Source organism: Cuculus canorus, chromosome 5, assembly GCF_017976375.1.
Source record: "Cuculus canorus isolate bCucCan1 chromosome 5, bCucCan1.pri, whole genome shotgun sequence".
NCBI classification, from domain to species: Eukaryota; Metazoa; Chordata; class Aves; order Cuculiformes; family Cuculidae; genus Cuculus; species Cuculus canorus.
In genome coordinates, this window is record NC_071405.1 from 44,757,640 (window position 1) to 44,778,944 (window position 21,305).

The 21,305-nt window shown below is 47.1% G+C and overlaps 1 protein-coding gene and 1 non-coding gene across 7 annotated transcripts in view; one reads left to right on the forward strand and one right to left on the reverse strand.

Annotated features, from left to right (window-relative positions):
• The window catches only part of LOC104068987 (USP6 N-terminal-like protein), an 84,040-nt gene extending 63,742 nt beyond the window's left edge, over window positions 1-20,298 (reverse strand). For 2 of the 6 annotated variants that reach the window (XM_054068252.1, XM_054068253.1), the window contains exons 1-3: window positions 20,179-20,298; window positions 4,566-4,646; window positions 579-668 (exon numbers count right to left, since the gene is read on the reverse strand). The gene's annotated coding sequence lies outside the window, so the exon portion shown is untranslated. Of the gene's footprint in view, window positions 1-578; window positions 669-4,565; window positions 4,647-19,912; window positions 19,958-20,178 lie in introns of those variants that run through there. The other 4 variants (XM_054068254.1, XM_054068250.1, XM_054068249.1 and 1 more) reach the window with 3 other exon arrangements.
• A 66-nt stretch (window positions 20,299-20,364) lies between these two features.
• On the forward strand, window positions 20,365-20,437 carry TRNAA-AGC (transfer RNA alanine (anticodon AGC)). The gene has a single exon. It is a non-coding gene; the product is annotated as a tRNA-Ala (tRNA).
• Window positions 20,438-21,305: the final 868 nt, after the last annotated feature.

Below are 21,305 nucleotides of genomic sequence, written 5' to 3' on the forward strand. Positions count from 1 at the left end.
ACAGATGTGGCCACTACTCACCTGCCAGGCTACCTGGGCTGGAGGAAACAGGAGAGGGCGAAGAAAAGGGGGGAAGGAAAGGAAAAGCCAGGGGTGGAGGTAAAGCAAGTGAAAAAAAGCCCTACAAGAACCACTCACAAACTTTACCTAAGGAAAAGCTTCAAACTCATGACACAACATGAGACATGGCAAGCATGGAGCCAACCACTGCAGTAATACAGGGACACAGGCAAAATGTTTTGTATCCCACACAGACAGGGGATCTGCACATAGGTTTGCAATGAGCAAGTCCCCACAGAACAGGGAAAACTGAGTAGTTAAACCAATCCTAATTTGCCAGGTGATACAGATGTTTTTTTAACAGGAAGATAGTAACAGGTCATAGGAAAACATAAGCACCCCATCCCCTACCCCCAGAGAGAAGAGGGTCATTTCAGCACTTATTTTTCTCCCCGGGAAGCTAAGCAGGAAATGGCAGAGACTTCCCCCATCGCATAAATTCTTTTAACAGGTTAAATTAGATTAATTCCCCTGGGGAAGATTACTGCTCCAGACAGCTGATAGGTAGGTACTCTCACCTTGATTCTCAGGGTGCTTCTACCCCAGTGGATAAGACAGCACATAAAAGTTTCATCCCCTGTTATTTCATGAAGATACGGCTCCATTACCTGCAGACAACATACATGTACTCAAATCGACTGTAGAATACACCTAAAATCCCAGTGCTACTTCCCCTCTTTCTCCTGGTTTCCAAACATTTAGAAGAAACTTGAAATTTAACAATTTCTCCTAGTTTTCTTAAACAAACTATGACAAAGCTGCTGTGCAATTGTCTGATATGGGGATGGGGCAGTGGGAACAGGATAAAGCAAGCTGCAGGAGTTAACCTACAAATTTATGTTCTCACACTTGGAGCGTCTTTTGTCAGAGGAGTAAGTATCAAAGGCTTTCAACACAGTCATACACTCCCTGGTGTCATCCTCAGACGTCTTCTGTTTGCAGCATTAACAGCTAAGGTTAAAAAGATGCCTCTGTAAAAGGAGTGGTAGGAATGTCAGAGGAGATGCCAGAACAAAAAGAAAAGATCTTTGCATCTCTGATAGGCAGTTGCTCACAGGAGAAGCCAGTTTCTACTCCTAGAACGGTTAGGAGCACTTGGTGAAAGCAATGAGGCATATGAAGACAGCTTGTCCCTGGAGCAGCAGGTGAGGATGAGAGGAGGAAACAGCTGCAGCAATGGCCCAGGACATCCCATGTGCCATCCTATTTTTTTCAGGGTATCTGACAAGGGTACTCAACACATGGAGATGATAATGCCATATCATCACAAAGCCTGATCCTCAGCCCAAGCATGGGCGCAACAGGACAGTGCAATGCACTGCATGGACATACTCCTTCCACGGATGCTGTTGTTCTGGTGAGTTTGCTAACTCATGGGTCAGACCAATAGGTTGGCTACAGTGATCACCCAAACCTGAACAGCAGTTCCTATCCATCCATTGTTGGCAGTCATCATGAGGAAAAAGAAGATCAAACCACACTGAATCATCCACTGCAGCAAACGTAATGCTGCAGGCCAGCTGGAGGCCAGTTACAAGTGGAGTTCCTCAGGGCTCAGTACTGGGTCCAGCTCTGTTCAATGTCTTTATCAATGACCTGGATGAAGGCATTGAGTGCACCCTCAGCAAGTTTGCAGATGACACTAAGCTGGGAGGAAGTGTGGATCTGCTGGAGGGTAGGGAGGCTCTGCAAAGGGATCTGAACAGGCTGGACCACTGGGCCGAGACCAATGGCATGAGGTTCAACAAGGCCAAGTACCGAGTCCTGCACTTGGGGCACAACAACCCTATGCAGTGCTACAGACTGGGGGAAGAGTGGCTGGAGAGCTGCACGGAAGAGAAGGACCTGGGGGTAATGGTTGACAGCCAACTGAACATGAGCCAGCAGTGTGCCCAGGTGGCCAAGAAGGCCAACGGCATCTTGGCTTGTATCAGAAATGGGGTCACCAGCAGGTCCAGGGAGGTTTTTCTCCCTCTGTACTTGGCACTGGTGATACCGCACCTCGAATACTGTGTTCAGTTCTGGACCCCTCACCACAAGAAGGATGTTGAGGCTCTGGAGCGTGTCCAGAGAAGAGCAACGAAGCTGGTGAAGGGGCTGGAGAACAAGTCTTACGAGGAGCGGCTGAGAGAGCTGGGGTTGTTTAGCCTGGAGAAGAGGAGGCTGAGGGGAGACCTTATTACTCTCTACAACTACCTAAAAGGAGGTTGTGGAGAGGAGGGAGCTGGGCTGTTCTCCCAAGTGACAGGGGACAGGACAAGAGGGAATGGCCTGAAGCTCTGCCAGGGGACGTTCAGGTTGGATATCAGAAAAAAATTCTTCACAGAAAGAGTCATTGGGCACTGGAACAGGCTGCCTGGGGAGGTGGTCGAGTCATCTTCCCTGGAGGTGTTTAAGGAACGGGTGGATGAAGTGCTGAGGGACATGGTTTAGGGAGTGTTAGGAATGGTTGGACTCGATGATCCAGTGGGTCCTTTCCAACCTGGTGATTCTGTGATTCTGTTCTCAACTTGCATTACCCGTCCGTATGTTCTTTCAACATTTTTTCAAGTCAGCATTTAGCTTTTTCGCTAGCTAATACAACATTTCCTCTCCCTTCCCCCAGCCCAAGTATTTGATGAAATCACTTTTTCTACAAATTGCCAGTTAAGACAGGGAAATCCTTGTCTAAAAATAAACTACATTTCAGAAAGCAGATCCCTTCCCAGTACAATGAAGTAGCGAATAATGCATGCAAGCAGATCTGCCAGGAGAACACAACCTTCAGATTTGCATAAGTATCTCATCAAACTGAATGGACAGGCAGCTGCAACTGCTGTGACTTGTTCCATCTTAAAAAGGGAGAGGGGTAGGGTTGAGGAAGAGATAGGTTGAGGCTGCTGGGGTAAATCAAGTTTCCATCTGTTTTGGCAGGAAGAGAAGTGCCACCACCACCATAATTTGTCTGTATCCCCTGTGAACCGAGCCGCTCATAACCCATACAGAAGGAAGAGGATGACACACCATTCCCTACATGGCCCCTGCAGGAGGCAAAACCCTATTACAGGAAATGCACTTGCAATTCAGGCATGTAAGAGAGAGACTTGGGCTTCTGCCACCTGAGTCACCAGTAGTGTGGGGCACTGACTCAGTGCTGTGTCCCTCTGACTCAGATGCACCTGTCACAGCTTGCTAGCAAATGGAGGCAATCCTACCTTTGCTGTTCCCCTTCTCTTTGTGGTTGTCCCTTTAAAGGGCCTTTCAAACTAAAAAATTAATTTAAGAAAAGGAAAGTACACAAGAGGGCTAGTGTGGAAAGCACCGGCAGTGCTCAACTAACCAGTTCTGCTTTAAACTCTGAAATGGAGAGCACGCCTGCTTACATCATACAATAAATCCCAGGAAATACATGGGAATTAGGTGGAAAGAGATCCGCCCTGATTTCTACTCCTTCAGCATGTTCTCTGCACCACCCATACAGTCCCAGATGAACCAGGTTTTCAAGAAAGACCACTTTCCAGAATTAATCCATTTCACTCTTTTAGGTATTAAGAAACCTTCATGCAGTGAGTTTACAGTTACGTCTTCCTACAATCAAACAGACCATGCAGGCAGGCCAAATGCAAGGCCATGCCATTTTGGGATGAGACATGCAGAAGCAGCTTTTTTTGCTCTGCAGGCTCTTACAGCAAGCTGTCTTACACTTCTAGGCAGCTGGGAACACAATTCCAGTTAGTAAAGTAGTCTGCTACCTAGCCCTATATTTTCTCCTCAAAGTAAAGCAGGAATTGAAATCAAGGCGCAAGCAGACCTGCTGGTACCACTGCAAGAGGCATCACTGAAAGTATGTTTGGCATCTCAGTGACTACAACCAACTCAAGCAATGTTCCTGCAGTGCCAAACAGCTGCAGAGAACACATACTAGATTTTTCAGTTGAGCACCGATGCTTTACAGCAATAAATATATCAAATAACTTGGGCAAAAGGATGCACCAGGCAGTAATTATCCAGGGAGGAATAAGCTGCTACGGGCTCTTCTTGCTGTACATTAAGAAAACAGCAGATTTGTTCATGTTTGGATACAAACACGAAAACAGCTGCCACCTACCACCACTCAGGACCGTGGGCAGACATGCTACATGGGAGCTACTAAGGGCCAGCAAAGCAAGAGGGCGCAGTAGCAGCACATGTAGCTGTGAGCTTAACCGGGATTCCCCACCTGGTGTTAGGGGAAAGAAAAGGCTGTGCCTGCATTAGCAAGGAGTGTGACGTCTCAGGAGCTACAATGCAACAATGCTGTGTTTTCCAATGCTTCCCACAAAGGGCTGTCAGCAAGGCTAAGTGCAAACCCTACCTTTTGACTGGGTGTTTTCACAACACATCTAAATGGAAAAAAAATATACACTGCAGAGTGGTCTCTCCCATGGTATCTGTCAACCAACAACCATAAGGCAAACCTTGCGCACATTTTACTCCTGGACACATACAGCAGAACTCTTCCCTCACCAGAAACATGGCAAACGTACCTGCTAGGCGCATTGGCTCCTCTTGAGCACTGACAAGGAGCCAGAACCCGATCCCCACAGGCATATGGGAACTGGCAAATCCTGTAAGCATTAGAGAGAATAGTAATTAGTGACATTTGTAAGAACTGGCTGGAGAAATGGAGAGGTGCCAAGGCAAATTCATAAGAGATATGAGGGTGTTAGATCCCTCCCTGAACACACTTCTGCCTAGCCATGGCACCACAACCATGTACCCAGTATAAGGCTATCAAGGGATTTCTCCAAAAATCACAGAAGAAAACCAAAGTAAAAGGCAAAACAAGGATTCCCAAACCAAGGCCAAGCAAAGCCTCCTGAACAGTTGCTGCACTGAAGTTAACGTCTAAGTAGAGGCAGAAAAGAGACTAATAAATGGGACAGAATTTGTCGCCTGTGGAACTCCTCTATTCCCTTCCCTGAGATGCTAAAGATCTGCTCCACAGCAATTGTGCAGTTTCTTCTAGTTTGCAGAGCTGATGAATTCCATCTGATGTCAGAGCCAAGCTGCTTCCATTTTGTCATTATTATTAATAATTCATCACTATGGTTTCATAATATAAATGGTTTCATATTTCCCACTGATTGCTTTATAAAGCTTTTGCACATTAGTCACACAAAACCTATCTAACAGCAACTGAGCAAAAGCTGTTGGAGAAGGTGCCTCCACAGGCTACAAACACCTCGCTGTGGGCATGCAAACTGCCTGCTGCATGATGAAGAAGAGGTACCAAAAAAAATGATGTAAGGAGATATTTTTCTGATGATGCAACTGGAGCATAGGTCACCGCATCTAACAGACTTTTACTTTTCCCACTGTATCCATGCAACAGTTCAGGGACAGCAATGAACACGGTGGACGAACAACAATCCTCAAGCATGTTGTAATGGAGGGAGGCTTGGGAAGCGAGAGGAGGTAAGGAAACAAGGTGACACAACTTCTCCAGTCAAAGGACTAAATCAACAAGGGAAAGCTATGGGATCAGCATAACAACATCTCACCTATTTCCTGCCTACTGGACCTTGTTATGAACTGCAAGAAAATCTACTCATGCAGCACACTGGTTTACCTTGGACTGAGAAAAAGAGACTTGAGAGACTTGTTTGTTTTCCCTAGTCTCTCTGGGTGATTCACAGACATCAGCTATTGCCGGTCGGTATTTAAAGAACTGAGAAAAACCATAATGCATTCAGGCCCCCATTTTCTCCTTTCCCATTACGGAAGGGGCGAAGGCATTTCTAAGGATGAAAACAATGCTGAAGACCACAATACCACAGCACAGGCCTTGGACTCCAGCCTCAAGCACAATTTTTCCATCACCATTTAGAACTGCTCTCCCTGTTGCTTTACATTACCACTAGTCAAAACACAAGTGTTATTTACTCATGTTATGTACCTTGAGGAGGGACTTCTGTTTTCCTTTTGAAGTCAGTAACTGAACACCATTCTGCAATGGAACATAAATTCTCTACAAAGGCAGAAATAACATGACAAAACCAAACTGGCCAATAATCTTCAGTGACAGCTTTAGAGAGGTACAGAAAGAAACAGCAAGGAAATTCATACCTTAGCTTCATATGGCTTACATCTAAAGAAGCTGCATTCACTTTGTAGGACTTCACCTGCATTGGCATCAACCCACTCCTGCACCAGGACTCAGCACGCTGGGGAGAACAGTACAGCTGCTGTGCAGACAACCTTTTCTTCCTCCCTCCTCCTTTTTCCTCTAACAACTTCCTCAATGTGATTGCTACTATTTGCCAGTGATGTTTCTGCAATATCATCTAAGTTCAAACTCCTTGCCTGCTGGTACTGCTAAGCAAGGCAAACAGAGGTGCTTGTAGCTTCTCTAAGTGCTGCTGGCTTTAATCAAATCCACATGAAGATGGCCTGGACTGTCTTCCCAAAGCAACTGCAGCTCTCAGACAAAGCATTTTGTCCCAAAGCAGCCAGACATACTGGAAACACAGCTAAGTGCCAAGGAACGCATCCCAGAGTCCTGAGGGAGTTGGTAGATGTGGTTGCCAAGCCACTCTCCATGATATTTGAAAGGTCATGGCAGTCAGGAAAAGTCCCTGGTGACTGGAAGAAGGGTAATGTTGTGCCCATTATTAAAAAGGGTAGAAAAGACGACCCTGAGAACTACTGACCTGTCAGCCCCACCTCTGTGCCTGAGAAGGTCAGGGAACAGATCCTCCTAGAAGCTATGCTAAAGTCAGGGAGGTGATTAATGGCAGCCAGCATGGCTTCACCAGGGGCAAGTCCTGTATGACCAACTTGGTGGATTTCTATGATGCGGTAATTGCAGCAGTAGACACGGGTAAACCGACGGATGTGATCTATATAGATTTCTGTAAAGCCTTTGACACAGTCCCATACTACATCCTTCCCTCTAAATTGGAGATATACGGATTTGATGGGTGGACGGTAAGGTGCATAAGAAACCGGCTGGATAGTCGTATTCAAAGAGTGGTGGTCAATGGCTCAAAGTCCAGATAGAGATCCGTGACAACTGGTGTACCTCAGGGGTCTGTACTGGGACAAGTGCTGTTCAATATCTTTACCAATGATATTGACAGTGAGATTGAGTGCACCCTCAGCAAGTCTGCAGATGACACCAAGCTGAGTGGTGCAGTTGCCACACTGGAAGAACGGGATGTCATCTAGAGAGACCTGGACAGACTGGAGAAGTGGACCTCTGAGAACCTCATGAGGTTCAACAAGGCCACGTGTATGGTCCTGCACATGGGTTAAGGCAATCCCCATTTTCAGTACACGATGCGGGATGACATGCTTGAGAGCAGCCCTGCAGAGAAGGACTTGGAGGTGCTGGTCAATGAGAAGCTCAACATGAGCCGGCAATGTGTGCTCACAGCCAAGAAGGCCAACCGTATCCTGGGCTGCATCAAAAGATGCATGGCCAGCTGGTAGAGAGAAGTGATTCTGCCCCTCTATTTCTCTCTTGTGAGACCTCATCTGGATTACTGTGTCCAGTTCTGGAATCCTCAACAAAAGAAAGATATGGAACTGTTGGAACGGGTCCAGAGCAGGGCTACAAAGATGATCAGAGGGCTGGAGCACCTTCCCTGTGAGGACAGGCTGAGAGAGTTGGGCTTGTTCAGCCTGGAGAAGGCTCAGAGGAGATCTTACAGCAACCCTCCAGTACCTGAAGGGGCCTATAGGAAAGCTGGAGAGGAGCTATTCATAAAGGCTTGTGCGTATAGGACCAGGGGGAATGGGTATAAGCTGGAGAGGGGCAGATTTAGACTAGACATTAGGAAGAATTTCTTCACCATGAGAGTGGTGAGACACTGGAACACGTTGCCCAGGGAAGTCGTGGATGCCCCATTCCTGGAGGTGTTCAAGGCCAGGCTGGATGAGGCCTTGGGCAGCCTGATTTAGTGGGATGCCCCTGCCCATGGCAGGGAGCTTGGAACTAGATGATCTTTAAGGTCCCTTCCAACCCTAACTATTCTATGATTCTATGAATCAGCCCCCTGTTCCCAGTCTTGCTTCACACAGCGCCCAGTGACACCGCTTGCCCAGAGACACAACCATACTTTGGGCAGTCCAGAGCATGGACAACACACCTAGGCTAGCAAAGCTCCTCTGCTGCCTTCCTGCAGCTCCAACTTGTCCACCAAAATATGTATTTATCAGTGTCACCACCCCAGCAACTCTTTCTATCCTGGACCTGACATCATGATACGGGCTTGTTCGCAGACCGAATCAGTGCTGTAAAGACAAGATAATGTTTTATTTCATCTAATGCATCAAATAAAGATTCACCACAGTTTTAAAAAAAAAAAAAGTTATGGAGTGTAGGGGCAGAGGACTGAACTGGGTGACCTACAAAGGCAGAAGGAAGCATCAACAGATCAGGAATGAAAGTTGTAAGCAAAATGATGGGGCAGAGAAACAGGAGGGCTTTGTATAGCAGGAGTGACCAGAGAAGTCCCCCACACCGCAGGCAGTAAAAGAGAAGGGTGGCACTGGCCAAGACAGCATGACCTTAGGGGACCTGCCAGAGCCCAAGCCTGACTGTGTAGTTTTACTAATGCCCTTGTCACAAGCAGACACACCCACCACGAAAGAAACCCTACTTTGAAGCCTAAATAAGAGAAAGGGGTGTTTCCTACCAGCTTCGAGACATAATTAAGTTTTCTTTAAGAGGCTTATACTAATTTTCTCCCCCTGTCCTGTGATGATCTTGCAACACCAGCAATTTCAAGCTCAAGCAGAGAGCTCTGCCAACCCCTAACCAACGGCAAGGCTGAGTGTCTGCACTGCTTTTAACAGAAAGATGGATAAACCCCTTTGACACAAGCACGAAAGATGAACTCATATACAGCTACCACATTGAGAGAGCTACCAAAGACATGCCCGCTACCCAGTCAACAGACCTTGAGAAGTCATTGTCAAGACACCTAATACAACAGCTTTTCAGCCTGAGATGGGTCAGATAAATGTTTATAACAAGTCAGGCAGGAAGACAAACCTACCCACAGCCTCTGGCCAGAGGAGAACAAGACAGCAGGATTTGTCCCTCCCCCTCCCATAGAGGCATTGTTCTGTAGTGTATTTAAGCAGAGAAATCATAAAATCACAGGCTGTTTTTTGTTGGAAGAGATCTTTTAAAGAACCAACCCCCTGTCATGGGAAAGTACATCTTGCACTGGATCAGGTTGCTTAAAGCCTCATTCAACCAGACCTTGAATGCTTCCAGTGATGGGGCATCCACAACTTCTCTGGGGAACCTGTTCCAGTGCATCACCGCCCTCGTTGTCCTAAATTTGTCCCTTATATTCAATCCGATGTTCTCCTTGATGTGTTCAGCAGAAAGTTTAATTTAAATGCTGTGGTCAAAGTTCTGGAGGGATATCTCCCTGGGTTAACTGGGAAGCTCAATATTTTCAGCAGGCACATGAAGCCATCAGTCAGCAATGCACCTCAAAAGGCTCTACCAACATTGTAGCCTCCCAGAAAATTCAACATATTTTGCAATCCTTACCCCTCCCCTTTACAGGGTGGGAAAGGGGTAGAAGCAGAATATGCTATATGCATGGCTGCCCTTCAGCAACCTGTGCCCACTCCCACACGCTCATCAACTTAACTGATCCAAAACTCTCCTTTGCTGTCAAAACAGTCTTGACTTTTCCCTCCTCTCCCTCCTACACATACCAGTCATCTCTACACTTGCGGTAGCAACCACCATTTGCTTGATCTAACTGAAAGGCAATCCAGAAAGAAGAACATAAAGGGGAAGGATTTCCAGCAGGAGAACAATCTGAATTCAGCAACAGCTGAAGGGAAGCATGACCCCAGAAAGATGCACAGTGGTACACTGGGAAACCTAAATTGTGCTTTCAAGCTCCTTCAACTCATCATAGCTTTGTCTTTGCACAGGGGTAAGTCACTTAAAAACCACACTAACAGTTTCATTCACTGCTGAATGCATCCAGCTGCTCGCTTTTCTGAAGACCCATCCAAAACAGCCTCATGAAGTGCTACCCGAGATCTCCAAACTATGCTGATGCATCCAAACAGCAACACACCACAGCTACGCGAGCCTCTCAGCTTACCAAGGAATAGTGGTAAGACAAAAAAAATCTCTTCAAGATGTCTGGCCAACTTTTTTTTGTGCATGTGTTTTGCCACAGCTGAAGGGTGTTCCCAAATGTTTTTCAGAAGAGGAGTAATGACAAGCATATGTAAAGGATCTAAAAACTCTTAAGCAAAGCAGATAGCAGGATGCTGCAAATAAATATGCAAAGCCCTTTGCAACACCAAAGTTTAAATCTATCTGGACATTCATGAGGCTGTCACAGCAGCCCACAGAAAGGATTCTCCAATTCTTGCAGAGAAACCCTGGAAAATAACGATGAAAGGACATCAGCAGAGGCTTAAACTCTAAGCAAACCCTTCATCCCAAGATGTGACCTCCTTCAACACCACCAGGAGCACAGAGGGAGAGCATGGCACAGCCCTGGGTAGTACCCACAGGCTGACAAGTTCCCAGCACAAGGTGGCCCAAGCCCCCTCCAGTCTCCACCCTGCTTCTGCTCCAGCATAGGGATGGATGGAGGGGTTCCCATGGATCCAGGTGTAGCTCAGGGTACTGGAGTGGCTGCCAGCACAAGCCTTCACAGCCTGGCCAGTCACCTCACCTCCAAAACCAGCAAAACCACAAATAGTAAAAAATAGTACATGCCACAAAGCTGAGTGGAGGGGGTCAATGCACGGGTGTTCTGGATTGAGCTAAAGCAGAATTTATTTTCTAACTTTTGAGCTAGGCCTTGTCTAAGTAACTTCATTTTCTGAAAACTAACTATGTGTTTTTCAGACAGTGTGAGTCTCTAGAAGTGACAACACTTAAAATTAATGATTATCACCAAAGTAACGGGGCATTGGTGTGCATAAAGGCCACTACTTATACTTATTTCTATGGATACCAAAGTTGCTCTTGAGTAGGTGGAACACTAAGTCAAAGAGGGGAAAAAGGGTTGCTCTGCAGCATCAGCAGTAACATATAGTCATTGGGGGGGTCAGTTTTGTATATTTCTCTATATTTGTATATATTTCATTATTTTCTTATTATTATTTTCCTTTTAATTATTATTATTTCATTAAAGCTATTTCAGTTTTAGTTTCCAGCCCACAAGTATCTCTCTCATTTCCATTTCCGACTTGCCAGGGGCAGGGGGAGGGAGGATGAGGATGGACAAGGAGGACTGGACCACAACTGCTCCAGTTTAGCTGCTGACCAAGATGGGAGAGGGGCTAAACTGTGAAAACCAACATCTCCAGAGGTACCATGCAAACATCCCAGCAGCAGACCAACAGAACTCCTGCAAACCCTAGCTCCTTACAAAGGTGAGGAAGGCAGAGCTAATCCTCTCTTGCTTTTCTAAGTTTATGCAGCATTAGTCACAGAGACTCCTGACTATGCTGTTGCAGGGCCCTCATGGCAAGCCTTGGCATTGATCGCTGCTGTGCTTGCACCAAAACCACAAACTCTGCCAGCTCCCACACAAACAGACAAGCATAGTTAAAACTATGCATTCAAGCTTCCTTTGAATGCTCTTCAGAGAAATACCCAGAGCTGCTCTTCCACTTAATGCAGCTTTCCACCCCCCATCCCCAAAAAAGCACAAAACTACTCAAACTGAGTTTCCATGGCATTAAAATCAATTAACCAGCTATGAATCTCCAACTGCCCCATTCTGCTTTCCTGGTAACTGTTAACTGTGCAGAGCACATGCACATCCCAGATGTTTCAAAGCATCCTTAAGAAAATCATGAACTGTGTTACAAAACTCAAGCTTTCACCTTTGCAGAAATTCATCTTACCCTTATCACAACAGATTAATTCAGGCCAATTTTTACAGACCACACTTCAAAGTCAGCTGCAACTGGCTGTAACCATATAGCTGACCCTAGGCAGGACACAAAAGCCATCATGCATGCGACATTTATGCTGGGGACCTTTCAGTTATCTGCATGCCACCTCTTGGTAGCAGGGACTTGGGGCAGAGCACAGCTCCTCGGCACTCAGAGACACAGGTGACCACTGGTAACCGATGGAAGCAATGACCACGCCTGCCTCAAAAGTTGAGCTGTCCAAGCAAGCAAGCCAGTCCTTCGACTGCATCTCCCCAGAGGTCTCCTGGCCTGTGCTGCAGCTCTGCTTCCTTTGCTGTCTTTGCAGCACCAGAAGGAGTAACTCTGACGCACAACTTTCCAAGCAATATCTGCAGCAGAAGCAGCCCCTGGTGCACAGTCTCTTGTGCTTATTTCTTAAAATAATGTCTCAAAACAAAACAAGAGTTAAATTCACGCTCTGTCAGCTCAAGAAGGATACAGTCTAACTGAAGCCTGCCACTTCCAGTAGTCAGAGAATATGGACTAGCAGCACTGTTTGAGCTACAAACTAAATACCAGGGATGTGTTTCTTAGCAAACGGCTAGAAGGGCAATCATCCCCCTGCCCAGTCTCTCTGGGAATGGACCTCTCTTTTCATCCAGCTGCCCTTATGCCAGATCCAGCACCCTGCATGATATAACTGCTTAATCCCCTAAGGAATGAACCACTTTGACATACTGAAGAAGAGGTCAGTAGAGATCCAGCCAGCATCCACGCCCAAAGCAGGAAAGCCGTAACGGAAGAGATCCCTGTAAAATCCCAACAGATTACTTGGAAAACCATTTCCTTAGACACACGGCGCTGACAACAGTCCACCACTGCCAAAGAGGGGCAGAGACCACCTTGTCTCCCTTCAGTTCCCTCCAGTCTGTGCTGGAAGGAAGAGTTCTGGCTGCCACCAAGCCTACCATTGAACCAAGCATTGGTGCACAAGAGGGCTGGACAATGGCGATTTCCACCTGGACCCTCAGACATTAAAGGCATGGTAAGGGCAATGCTGCAGGAAAAAAAAGCTCCCATCAGTATGCAAAAGGCCAGAATAAATGAGGAGATTTACAGACTGAGTCTGGAAGCAACACACACCTGCCAAGCCGAGTCCACCCCCGGTCTTGACACAAGCAACATGCAATTTTTTCAATGGAAACTGGATTACAGTACCCCACTTTAAGAGGCAGCTAATCACATTTTTAACATGTCAGGTGGAATCACGTTCAACCACTTCAATGGTTAAGGTCTTCTGACGCTTAACTGTTTTTCTCAGCAATGTGTTATATATCCTCCTTTCCCACTCCCAATTCAACTTCAAATTCAACCCACTGTATCTCATGGCATCTTTCTCTCGCAGTATGGGAGACCCTGAGCAGTCCCCATTCAGATCTTTCACCACAGAGGTACCAAAGCACAGCTATCAGGTCACCCCTCAAATGCCCCGAAGTTGAGCAAGTACAGCACCAGAAGGACTCAAGCCTCAAAAACTCAGAGAGCACCCAGAGGAGCTGACTCCCTGATACTGCAACATCAATTAACATCAAGTCCAGTTGCCTGTGGGCTTTTCAACAGGTAACTTGTTAGAGCCCAGCACTGAGGCAACAGCACTTAGAAAACGTGCTGTTCATGGTATCTCTAGCACTGCTTAGCATCCTCAGTTCATGACCTGCAGAGCCTGCTGTGGGACTTACACCACAAGCTAAAGACAGTCAGAAAGACAATGCTATCAGGCTCTCTTTGCTCAGCCTCTAGACACCCTGAGAACACAGGTTTGGAGTCTCCAGGAGGCCATGCAATGGTCCTAACAGCCCTTTCTCCTGGGGAGCAGATGGGCATCAGTTCACATCTGCCTGGTTAGTTATGCAGCAAACCAGCTATATGCAGACATGACTCAAAAATACTTTAAAAAAGAACAAATTTAGTGCTGAGCCACCCAAACTGCTGTACCAAGGCTGAAAAGGTGACTCAATTGTGCATCTAGGCGAGAAAATCCATCAAGCAGGTCGATGCCTTGCAGAACACATACAACAGGTTTCCCTGTGAAACTCATGCAGCAAGTTACAGAGCAAAGAAAATAGTGATGGTTTAATTTCAGTACCTTTATCAGGTTGGCATTGTAATCAGCGGCAACAGCACATCCAATGCTTGTGACCCACTTTATTACCATCCAGAGAAAACGAACATACTACATTCCCTCTGTAAGTCCCCCCATTCAGACAACGATGCTCTCACCATCAGTTTTGACTAACAGAACCAAGGGAGGAGGGGAGAAACAGTAAGAACAAGACACCATACACACAAAATTTTTCAAGAAACTGAATTTCTAAATGTGCAGATCATTTTCTTACATGCTCCCTCCCTGCCTAGTCTGTATTGAAATGTTTGCCAAGATACACAATTCACTATCAGCGCAACTTTGCTCCACTCAAGCCCAAATCAGAAGTCAGAGCTATCAAAGTCGGAAGACACTCAAAAATTTTATTTTGCGAAGAGAAAAACATGCTACTGAAATAGACCTTGAGTAGTCAGCTCAACACAAATGGAGAAAAGTTAAAAAAAAATAAAATCAACTGCACTAGTTCAGACCAATACCTGCATCCCCCCACATCCTGCCACCACAGCACTGAGCAGCCAATGTGGCTCTCACATGCTTGGTCGAGGCAACTACCGGATGAGATTTCACAGCACACTCACCACACGCTTGGCAGGCAGCAGCTTTTGCAGCTGGGGAAAGGCATGCAAAGTATGACCCTCACTGATGAGGGAACAGAAATGAAGGGGAAGGAAGGCGGGATATTTAAAAACTAGAGCCAAATGGCAAATCTCAATGAGAGCCCAGTAATTCCTGATGAGCAAGCTGGCCCAAAGCATGTGTGTAAAGAAGCTACCCATGTATGCAAAGCTATGCAAAGATAACCAAGAGATGCATGAGCAGGTTTCAGACTTTGGACAGCTGTCCCAGCTGGTGCTAGGTCACCACCAAAGTGTGCATCCCACTTTGCTGAATAAGTAAATCTCCCACACACCTCTCTGCAGAGATGTCAGCAAGCTGCTGAATACACCTACAAACAAGCATTTCTGAGCAAACTGGCTTTAATTCTGCTGTCAGGATGCCAGCAGGGCCCCAAGTCCTATGGAGATCAGATTTGTTATGATGGACATTTGCTCAAAGCTGGCCAGATGGGGTCACATGGGGGGCTGAATGTCCCCAGCACCTGCTTCCTCTTCACAGACCCTTTTTCAGCCCCTAGACTGATGACAAGTAGTTTCCCACAAGGAAAATCCTGCACTGTGCTCCAAAAGTTGGAGGGAAAGTGCCTGGTTTGCTCGATTTCTGGGGTACCACAGTACCAGGGATCATCAGCACTGTGAGTTCCCACCCTGCCAGACTCAACTGCTTGGCACAAGATGCTCCTCTGGGTAGAGCTGAATGGTGCTGGCTCCTGTCTTGGATTTCCAGGATGTGAGCCACAAGAAGAGCTAAAAATATCCCTACTACCTATTCTTTTTCAACGCAAGACTTGTTGATCTTGCCACAAGGGTATTGTGGGGCTGGATAAGGCCTTGGGCAGCCTGATCTCGTGGGACATGTCCCCTGCCCATGGCAGACGAGTTGGAACTAGCTGATCTTTAAGGTGCCTTCCAACTCAAACTATTCTATGAGTCTATGATTATACAACTGCAAACAGGAAGACGTGGTCTGCAAAAAAAAGAAAACTAACTGGGGAAACAGCTGCCAGGACAGTAATAGGTGAATTCAAGCATGGACCACAACACGTAAGAACGTGGAGGAGCTTGTGCTAATTGCAATTGTGGTGCCTAGCTGTGATGTGCTTGCAAGCTTTCTGGTGTGATTATACACAGGTTATCATTTTTGCTCTTTATTGATTATACACGGAAAGCTTGTTCTTGTTATGCCCCATGCAAACTGTACCCTGAAATCGGATGGCTGCTTAGTTCTGTGTCATCCTTCATGCTGGGATTTAAACAGAACACTTTTATTCCTGGTAAAATCCATTGCAAACAGACATCTAGGCTCTGGAGCTAAGGATTTCTTCACATGCGTATTTAGCAGCAATTTTTTTATCACTGCCTGTTCTTTATGCTGACATCTTGACTTCAAATATCGTCTGTGGGTAATACAGGAGTACATTACTCACAGCAGTGCACCCAGGAGAACTAGTAAATCCTCTCCATTTGAGCCCAAGCATCGGCTTTACCCTGGAATTACATTTATCTCTCTGGCTTTACCCTAGAATTACATTTATCTCTCCAGCACTAGGCTCCCATTAATAGAATTACCAGGCATGCTGCTTCAGACTTAACACTTGAGAGAGGTGGGCTGGGATGGCACACTCCAGCCTCAACCCACAAAGCCTGCACTGTTTCTTCATCCTCTAGCAAGCTGCTACCCTAATGGGCCTGACCCTGTGAGAAAAGCCAGGGGAACAGAAAAACCAAACCTGAATCAGGCAGGGCAATCAATAACTTCCTAGGAACACCCAAGCCTCTTGCTAGCTCTCTTACAACTCCAATTTAGCTCTCCTGCAACAAAGAGGGTGCTGGCACAAACTGGAGCAGTCCAGTGAGATGCCGAGCTGGGAAGTGTGGCCAGTGCTTAAGTAGATGCTTAGGGAGATGAATCTGCACCAGTACCTCCACAAATATCTGATGCTGAAGGTATCAAAGCACCAGTACCTCCACAAATATCTGATGCTGAAGGTATCAAAGCTCTCCTTCAGCTAAGGAGAGCACCCATCCACCTCAAAAGTCACGGAGCAAGCACTTGAGTCTGAATAGTTGTTTCAGAAATACCCACTGCTACATAAAATAGGGAGGTGAATCACAGCAAAATAGCCAAGATTGATAGTCTCAGCATGGGAGATTATCTTGCATGTGTGAAAAAACTGCTTTCCATCACACAGCAGCTATTGCACTGCCATGCTGAGTGACTGGCATTGACCAGTCCCTTAAACCTCTCCTGCACTACCCAACAAAATGGGCAATTGGAAGTGCCACAGGCTACCAAAAGGTAAAGGAGATGCACCATGCAACCCTACCACAAAGTTCCACCGATAGCACTGCAACTTCAGCATCTCTTGGAGCTGTCCTTTGCACATAGCAGCTGTAGGTTTGTTTGGGTAGGGTTTTTTTCCAGTCGCCTCCAAAGGAACTTCTCTGTCCTTGGTAGGGAGAGATTGCAAGGATAAAGTGGAGATTCACGACCACATGAATGTTGTTTGCCCCAGGTACGGAGACCCAGGTGCACAGCACTGCAAAAGCAAGTAAAAGACAGCAAGGGCAAAGCTTATTTGCAGAGTACAGACATGTCCTTACAACGGCTTGAGCTGTGGGAGCTCAACTACTCTCTCTCGTAATTAAAATGCAGGAAAGGAAAGAACAGGAATTACTCCAACATGACTGTGAAGGACTAAGAGGCTTTAAGCTTCAAAGTTGATATTAACACACACTCTTCAGTGTTTCTAAAAAGAAAGGCAAGACTGAAGGCAGTCTTCCCCGTGCATTTGCTCTGCCAGTTGCTCTCAGCAACTTAACGATTCAGCGAGGCAGTGCTTGGTGACAGGAAAAACACATGTAACACCCAGGCAGTGATACCTCACATCTGAGAGCATCTATGCAAAATGCAGCCTGAAAGATTATTTCCAACTCCACAGGATTGATGTGATGTTTCACAAAACCAAGCTGCTGAAACGCTATCGCTTGCATCAAAGGTTCACCAGCAGGAGATACTCTCAAGCGTGTCCCTATTTTCTGCATATCAGAGGAAAAAAAAAAAAAAAAGAGAAAAATGAAGCCTATGGGCAAGATGATGGGGCTCCGAAGCTCAGGGTGATGTAAAAGAGACAGGAGGACATCAGAAAAAGAAATTCCACCCGTGCAACACTCTTCAGTCTGTCACCCAGGGGAGTAGCTTAGTTAAGAAAACTACCTTCTTTTTAAAATAACGATAAAGGTAAGGAGCTGTCAGAATTATGAGTCAAGCTCCACGATAAGATATCACACTGCTGGATGGGTGCGGCTGCCTGCCTGTTTGGTTGCTGTTGCAGTTTTTTAAAAAGATAAACATGTCTTTCAGAACATGTTTGTTGTCCAGTTTTCCCTCTGCTGAAAAAATAAATAACCAAGAAAGAAGCTCACAACCATGAAAATGATAAATGAAAAGCAGCACAGTTTCCAAAGGGCTGAGATCATGCTTCACGTGCCCTTTAAAGTAAGATGTAATGTACTGGTATGTTGAAAAGGACTAAAGAGGACTAAATTTAAAATTCCAAGTAGTTCAACAAAGTATTCAGAGAAGCAACTCTGCAAGAGGCAGAGCCCATTCACAAACCTGAACCTGTCAAGGAAAATAAAAACAAATTGTCTATTTTTCAACTGTAAACTTGTTGATATACAGGAGTATTTAATCAGACATTCACAATCCAGTGGAGGCTAACTCAGCAAATGCATCCAGGAAAAAAAGTAATTTGTATATCAGAGGAAGAACTGAGGCAAATCCCTTAGAAAGGATGTAAAATTGAGCAGAGTCATTCTGAATCCAACAGAACCATGGCTTGATGTCAGCTGAGGTACAAGTACAAAAATGCTGCACGAAAGCAGTGTAAAGCAACCAGGACCTCAACAGAGCTGTGGCAGATCCCGTCACTCTCTCCAACTTCTCCCACTGCTAAGTAAACTGCAATACCTTGGGGACAGGCATCGCTGCCTGCAGCCTTGTCATACACCCAATACTTTGCTGCAAACAACAAGGTGTTAAGCAGCCACCACCAAGGTTACAGAACAGAAGCGATTTTGTAATCCCTTCAGTTTAGAAAGCATTTTGCACCGGCCTTCACTGCTGTTTGGTTGTGCCTTTTCTTATTCAAAAACATCGATGGGGGAGGAAAGTGACCAAGCAAAAGGCAAGCCATTTACTAGAATTACAGGTTTTTAACTAAACTCTGGATATCACTGCCACTGAACACAGCTTTAAATTGAAGTGTCAAACCCACAAATAGCCTCCTCTTCCTGAGCGTGGCACTGGCAGAGAAAGGTCCCAACGCCCTCAGCTGCTTTGCCATAAACACCCTGATCGAACGCATCCCTTTTTCCTGCCAAAAACAGGGCACCAAACCCACGCAGGTCAATGCAGCTCCCCAGAAGGCCCCAGCACATGTCCTCAACTGCTATTTTGACAGGGCCTCGAAGATCCCTGCTTCACAGATCCAGCATCTTCTTCCTTGTCCAGCAGGAAGATCCTGACCTTAACTGTACTTCAACTCAAGCACAAGAGCAACCGGGACCACTTCCTAAGGGAAAAGACCTCACGATTCACCAATAGTGCCAAATTTCACTGTTTTGGGTATAGGTTTTAAGGGACATATCACAAGGCAAGGGGGAACCAACTGCAAGTAGTGGGTTTGCTAATTCAGGCACTTGAGCTGCCTCATCTCCAGCTGCCTCTGCCACCCACAGGGACCAAACGCAGCTGTCCCACCAGCACCGCCAGCTCTGTCCCAGCCAACAGGTATTTTAGGGGCTCACTGGCCACCCGGGCTTTACCTGTGTCGCCTCGTCCACCCCCAGAGAGCGGCAGGGCTGGGAGGGCGGACAAAGGCTCATCACCTTGTCTCCCTCAGGAGCGTGCCTGGCTGCCAGGAAAGTGAAGCCTTCACTAACAGCAACAAGAGGTGATCGCGGCAGCTCCTGCGCTGCTTTATCCAGCGGGGGGGGACAGTATTTGGGGTTTTTTGGTTTTGACCTCAAGGCAGCCCCCCCAGCCCCTGGCAGCGGCTGTGCCTTCAGCACAGCCCAATGCTCTCCCCTTGCACGCAGCCCCCCCTTGGCACACAAATCCTGCACCCCCGCCACGCGCCACAGCCCGCGCAGCCCCCGAGCCCCGCGAAACGCCCTCACGCACATCCCGAGGTTCCTGCGGCCCCATCCCTGCAGCCTCCGGGCAACCCGCAGCTCACGCTTTCTCGCCGAGGATGCTCCAGGCTCCCCCCCGCCGTGGCCGCGCCGCGCAGCCTCGTGCGCTCCCCGCGCCTCTGGGCTCTCGGCTCCGCGCACCGCACCCCGCGATGCCCGCGGGGCCCTCTGCAAACCCTCGCTCCCGGAGCCGTGCCCTCGGCGGCCCCCGCGGCGCGCTCGGCCGCTCTCCCCACCGCCGCCCCCTCTGCTCACCGCTTGGCTCCGCGCGACCTCCCGGCCCCGCCGCGGATCCTCCGCCGCGCGCCGCCGAGCCCCCGGCCGGAGCGCTCCCGCGCAGGCGCAGCGGCAGCCCCGGACGGGAGTTCGCCGCTCCAGTGCTGGCGCTGTGCGGCATCTCGCGAGAAGAGAATAGAATTCTGCGAAGACACGTTTACCGCAGGGGAATTAGCTCAAATGGTAGAGCGCTCGCTTAGCATGCGAGAGGTAGCGGGATCGATGCCCGCATTCTCCAAATTTTTTTAATTCTGATTTTTTTGTTTCCCTCCAAGTTTTTTTAATTCTGATGTTTTTGTTTTCCTCCCTCCTCGTGGCTGCCAAGCTATACTGTTCTGTCTTTATGAGCCCCCAATGCATTTTTCTTTTTGTCATCAAAATTCCTTAAATTCTTATAATATTCTTTACAATTCCTAAATATCATGTAGTGATGGGACAAGGGGGAATGACTGTAAGTTAGAGAGGGGAAGACCTAGACTAGGCAGTAGGAGGAAATTCTTCATGATGAGGGTAGTGAGGCACTGGCACGGGTTGCCCAGGGAGGCTGTGGGTGCCCCACCCCTGGAGGTGTTCAAGGGGTTTGGATGGGGCCTTGGGCAGCCTGATCTAGTGGGAGGTGTCCCTGCCCATGGCAAGGGGGTTGGAACTGGATGGTCTTTAAGGTCCTTTCCAACCTAAAACATTCTGTGATTCTATGGTTTTATGACACATTTGTTTAACTCGTGGTGAAGGCCAGCAGAGCACTGTCTGCTGTATGTGCCACCATGCAAGAGGGCCCTTTGCTTTCTCATTCTATATTGGACAAGACCCACAACAGGGAGCAGCACCCACTCCCGCCAGTGTTCCCCACAGCACCTCCAGCCATCATCTGCTCATCCAGGAGCCTCAGAGATCCCCTCTCCCGGGAGCTTCCAATAGAGCCAAAACACTCATTTGCCTTTAGTAAATTTGAGAAGGAATCAAGATACCTCAAAGATGCATTGAAGTACATGCCATATAGTCAAAAAAAATGGCAAGATTTTGCCCAGTGACTTTACCCAGGTGCAAAGTTCAGGCAAATATTCAAATTCTTCACATTCTGCTATTATTCTACTGTGACAAGCGAC